This window comes from Girardinichthys multiradiatus, chromosome 5, assembly GCF_021462225.1.
Source record: "Girardinichthys multiradiatus isolate DD_20200921_A chromosome 5, DD_fGirMul_XY1, whole genome shotgun sequence".
Taxonomy (NCBI): domain Eukaryota; kingdom Metazoa; phylum Chordata; class Actinopteri; order Cyprinodontiformes; family Goodeidae; genus Girardinichthys; species Girardinichthys multiradiatus.
This window is the reverse complement of record NC_061798.1, coordinates 50,850,981-50,857,009: the sequence shown is the minus strand read 5'-3', so window position 1 is coordinate 50,857,009 and position 6,029 is coordinate 50,850,981. Positions and strand designations below refer to the sequence as shown.

Genomic DNA, 6,029 nt, shown 5'->3' with positions numbered 1-6,029 from the left:
ATCAGCCTCAAATGTGGCCCATGAAGGATGTAGCCCCTAAATTTAAACACTGTAGTAGTCATGAATTGGCCGTCAGACAGCAGGCATGGTGACGTCACACCCTGGACTAGTGGTTAAAATAACAAGGAAAAATAGCTTGTGTGGCATCTCCTGTAAGTCACACATGTACCTTTAAATAAAATGAAGACAATTATCAATGTCAATTCCGTCTTCTCTCAGAAAGGGAGAGGGAAAGCTGTGTCGTCAACATTATTAGACATAGTCTCTTCTTGGGGAATCTTTGGCTCAGATTATTTTTCTGCAGAAGCTCAGAAAAAAGGTTAAGGGCAGCTAGTCTTTATTTCGGCCGGGGTACAGTCACCGGTTCCGCATGCAGCATCCTGGATGTAACCCTCTACTCAGCCGATGAGATCAGGACATTCAGATGCTCACGCGCATGCCGCTCTGGAATAGCTGTGACTGAAGAGGAAACCGTCCTGCATGCCAGAGTTAGTAGACCTCTTGATGTCTCTGGGATTCCAGCTGTGTCTCCTCCTTCCTTGGAGCATTTCATGAAAATGGGTTGATGCAGTGCATTCTGGGATTCACAGTTATTCCAGTCTATTTTGTTTGTGTAGTTCGGTGGTTGTTCTCCATCCATGGTTGGGCACAACATGAATGCAAGTCTATACAACATATACAGGTCCTTCTCAAAATATTAGCATATTGTGATAAAGTTCATTATTTTCCATAATGTCATGATGAAAATTTAACATTCATATATTTTAGATTCATTGCACACTAACTGAAATATTTCAGGTCTTTTATTGTCTTAATATGGATGATTTTGGCATACAGCTCATGAAAACCCAAAATTCCTATCTCACAAAATTAGCATATTTCATCCAACCAATAAAAGAAAAGTGTTTGTAATACAAAAAACGTCAACCTTCAAATAATCATGTACAGTTATGCACTCAATACTTGGTCGGGAATCTTTTACAGAAATGACTGCTTCAATGCGGCGTGGCATGGAGGCAATCAGCCTGTGGCACTGCTGAGGTCCTATGGAGGCCCAGGATGCTTCGATAGCAGCCTTTAGCTCATCCAGAGTGTTGAGTCTTGAGTCTCTCAACGTTCTCTTCACAATATCCCACAGATTCTCTATGGGGTTCAGGTCAGGAGAGTTGGCAGGCCAATTGAGCACAGTGATACCATGGTCAGTAAACCATTTACCAGTGGTTTTGGCACTGTGAGCAGGTGCCAGGTCGTGCTGAAAAATGGCATTTCCTTCTCCCCAGTCTTCCTCCAGACTCTGGAACCTTGATTTCCGAATGACATGGAGAATTTGCTTTCATCCGAAAAAAGTACTTTGGACCACTGAGCAACAGTCCAGTGCTGCTTCTCTGTAGCCCAGGTCAGGCGCTTCTGCCGCTGTTTCTGGTTCAAAAGTGGCTTGACCTGGGGAATGCGGCACCTGTAACTCATTTCCTGCACATGCCTGTGCACGGTGGCTCTGGATGTTTCTACTCCAGACTCAGTCCACTGCTTCCGCAGGTCCCCCAAGGTCTGGAATCGGCCCTTCTCCACAATCTTCCTTAGGGTCCGGTCACCTCTTCTCGTTGTGCAGCGTTTTCTGCCACACTTTTTCCTTCCCACAGACTTCCCACTGAGGTGCCTTGATACAGCACTCTGGGAACAGCCTATTCGTTCAGAAATGTCTTTCTGTGTCTTACCCTCTTGCTTGAGGGTGTCAATAGTGGCCTTCTGGACAGCAGTCAGGTCGGCAGTCTTACCCATGATTGGGGTTTTGAGTGATGAACCACGCTGGGAGTTTTAAAGGCCTCAGGAATCTTTTGCAGGTGTTTAGAGTTAACTCGTTGATTCAGATGATTAGGTTCATAGCTCGTTTAGAGACCCTTTTAATGATATGCTAATTTTGTGAGATAGGAATTTTGGGTTTTCATGAGCTGTATGCCAAAATCATCCGTATTAAGACAATAAAAGACCTGAAATATTTCAGTTAGTGTGCAATGAATCTAAAATATATGAATGTTAAATTTTCATCATGACATTATGGAAAATAATGAACTTTATCACAATATGCTAATATTTTGAGAAGGACCTGTAATATGTGGGTTACACCAGTAATTTTACCATGACTGTAATTTGCCGTTATTTTTAACTTCCTGTGTGTCCTTACTTAGGCTACGGTGGTAAAACTTCTGCTGACTTGTGTCTTATTCAAAGTAATGTCTGAGAGGGGTTAATATCAGAACATTACTGTGGATGTAAACATACCCTGTATGACCTGGACACTGCTGATTCCTCCAAACAAACGCCTCCCTGAAGTGCTGAACTGCACCTATGCTGCATTTAAAACTCTTATGTATTGCAGTATAATCAGTAGGAGTAGTTGAAGTGTTGACAGGTTTCTAAATGAGATTATTAGCAGCAAGATCATTAGCATACACAAACATGGAGGCTTATTATAAGGCAGCTGGACCTCTCAGACTCAGTCTGACCTCATTAATGGGAGCATATGGGAGGCAGACCTGCGTATCAGTGCTGTTATCAAGTTTCAGTATGAATGCCTGGCGTGATCTCCACAGTGTGGGCTCAGCCTAATGAATATGAGCAAAATGGAGGCTGGAGTGGGTCTTCTTTGGCTCATCTTTTTTGTTTGGTGCTTCTCTAATCTTTAGTAATATTCCAGTGACCCCAGGCTCACTTTTTGAGAATTAATAAGCTGCCACATACTTGCTCCGTTTATACTGTTTGTAATTTTGTTTGGAATTTAATGGGCTCACTGTTCAATCCAGAACATGGTTAGGGTTGGTCCATATGGTCCATTTTGTATTATAGATCTGATTATTCCGTAGATCCCAACAGAACCCTTCACTCTCAGACTTTAAATTTACCGGTGATGTTCCTAGAGTTTCTATGAGTAGAACTGAAGGCAGAACCTTTAGGCCCCTTTTTTGTGAAGCCAGTTCCCAGTTTTTGTCCTTGAGACAGACACACTGTTTACTTTGCTAAACCACTTTACTTTTTAATAAATCTTAGAGTTGCTTAAATTAAGGAGAACGTGACATACTAACCATGCTACCTTATTCTGCAGTTTTACCTGTGAGATTTTTAGTCCTGTGATGGACTTCTGCCTTTCACTCGATGACGGCTGGAGTTAGGCAGCCCACCTACACCCTAGAAGAAAAACGGGTATAGAAAATGGATAGATAGATGAACTGAACACAGAGTGGTGACCTGTCAGACTGTACAATCCCAACACCCACCTTTTGACCCTGCATTCATGAAGCACCTGGATGAACTGAGCTGAGCTGAAATTTAGAACCTTTCTGTCATTCTGTGCTGTGAAACTCAAACATCCAAGAGAATCAGTAATGTCCCTGAAATACCTTGTTTTGTCAGGAAGACTTTAAATAGTTGCTTTTTTAATTTGAATTTCGTCATCTAAATAATAAACTAAAGGTTTATCATTTAGATGACTCAGATTCAGTTTTTATTCACTAAATAAAAAACAGAAACTTGAAAATGATTAAAGGATGGAAACTGCAAAATAAACAGCTCCCCTAAACAAATAATTCTGGGTATTTTCTTGTTCTTCCCAACACAATAATATACAAAGAAGGGTGTTACCTGATTCTCTGTTCAGTATAAGCTGTAATTCCAGTTCCGTGATACTCATGGGGTCCTGTTAGTTAGCTGCATTACTGTCAGCTTACCTCTGACAGGAGCCCAGAGAATGACATTGAAGAAGTAAGCCTCAGACTAGGGCCAAGTCTTTCAGGAAGAGAAATGGAGCCCTCATTACTACCTGCAGAGCTAAACTGGCAGAAAATTTTACAGTGATCATTGGGTGCACAGCCTGCAGAGCATGGCACAAGGTGCTTCCATGTCAGATATTTTGCACAAGGGCTTTGATGACGCCTGGGGCTGCAGTGCTGACAAAGTCCCCTGGCGAGCCAGGCAGAGGTGGAAAGCATTTGGAAAGGTCAAAGATTGCATGGAAACCATTTCCAAGGTCCCTGAAATGATTTGGTTGTGAGTGAGGATGGGTGGAGCACAGTGCATTCATTACATGGTGCAACAAGTGTGACGAATGAAAATAGGAAAACTATTCCAATACTCCAGATTATCTTTCAGTCTTTGCATCAAATTGACTTCCCAGAAATCTGCAGCATGTTTACAGTTACCTTGACTCACTTCTTCGCTGACACTCCATAGCTCATATTTTAAGCACATCAGTCCCAGGCCGTAATTTCTAGGCCCTCTTTGCTAATGAGGACTAAGTAAAAAGCTGTCATTGAGAGCAATGCCCTGCTTTGCAGCATGTTTCCTCCACAGTGGGACAATAAGAAGCTTTCATCAGTGAAATCCCTGCAGCATAGTTGGCGTGCAGACGGCACAACATAAAAGAAATATGCTTTCTGTGATAAAGATGATTAATTCTCTTTTTTCATTTTGCCATTAAATGGATAAAAAACAGTTTCAAGACTAGCAAGTGATCTCAGAGGCGCAGTATTATCAGCACTAACGTTCATGCTCGGTGGAAAGATATTTACAGCAGATGATACATTTGTGGCTCATGGGGATATTATCTGAGCTGGGGTGTCTGCGGTCGGGCCGTTTACTCTTTCAACACCGCCTTCACCTGTAATGTAGCAACAAAGCACTCACTAAAGGAATCAATGCACTTGTCATTCACAGCTATGGGCGGATCGGCAGAAAGGTCACGAACTCCCAAAACGTCGATTCCTCATATAAAACATGCAGCACCCCCTCCTTCATCCCCTCTCCACTGCAGGCCTAGCAACATCCCTGCAGACTCGCTGAGGCTTCTTTTCATGAATACAGAATAATGTCACCTGCGTCGATTTTGGCTGTGACATTTCTTTCTGCTGGTTTATGCTTAAATGGTTGCTGTGGAAACAAAACAGTCGTCTTCTGCCTTATAGATGTGCTGTATTACCATAATGAACTCTAAATGGCATAAATTTAATATGAGCAACCATGCTTTATTAAGTCATAGGTATTCAGAACAAGTTGGCTAGAAGCGGTTAAGAACTCCCATTTAGATATGCAAAGTTTTCTTGTAATTAAATGCATTTTCATAAAGCAGGGAGGTCGTTTCATAAGGATTGCAAGAAATTCATCATAGTTTATTCCACTGGCCCAGAAGGAAGGGTCAAGGCGAGTGTGCAAAATGTAAAAAATTGTTTTAACAAGTAAAAGCTGCTGATTTTCTCTATGTTTGACATTTTCTTCTCCACCACATTTAATTATAGACTAGGCCTTGCCGAAACATCCATACCCTTCAGCTTTTCACATTTTGTTGCATTACAAATACAAACTTCAATTAATTTATTGGGAGTTTATGTGACAGAGTGACACAAACTTGTTGGTCTATCACTAACACACATTAACAAAAAGAAGGTTAATCTCACGATCCTGATTTATTGTGTTTATTATGTACTTTAGTTGTTGCTTTCTTAAGTTATTTCCTTATGGTTATTTTTGTTATGTGTTCTCCTTACCAGTTTATTCTGCCTGCTCCACTCCTGGTTAATTAGTTCTCCTTCCTTCGGCTGCTCTGCCTTCTCTCTGCCTCAGCTGTGACTCACTGCCTCTGATTAGCTCCTCTGGTTTTCCTGTTTTTCTCCACCCCTGCCTCAGTGTTTAAACTGCTGATTTCTTTTTGTTCCTCACTGGTTCTTTCGATTACTTCTACACTCTGCCATGCTCCTCGCTCCTTTTCATGCCAGGTCCTGTCTCAGTGTCTCTATCTGTTTCTCTTGTGCAGACCTTTTTTTGTAAGTTTTTCCTTATCTCTTTTAATGTGAAAGAGATCCACTTCCCTCCAGTTATGCTCTACACTTGAGTCTTTATTACTGAAACATGACAGTTAACTATACAGTGTTTTCATAATGTTCTTCGAACACAAATCTTAAAAATCTGTCGTGCATTTCTATTCAGCCATCCTCAGTCAAAACTTTTGCTGCAAAAATTAGAATAGAATAATTGTTTTGACA

At 41.4% G+C, this 6,029-nt stretch overlaps 1 long non-coding RNA gene across 1 annotated transcript; it reads right to left on the bottom strand.

The window, feature by feature from the left end:
* Window positions 1–533: 533 nt before the first annotated feature.
* LOC124868208 lies at window positions 534–5,628 on the bottom strand. Its single transcript, XR_007038273.1, has 3 exons — window positions 5,535–5,628; window positions 3,107–3,183; window positions 534–665 (listed from the first exon to the last, which is right to left on the bottom strand). It is a non-coding gene; the product is annotated as an uncharacterized LOC124868208 (long non-coding RNA).
* Between the last annotated feature and the right edge of the window lie 401 nt (window positions 5,629–6,029).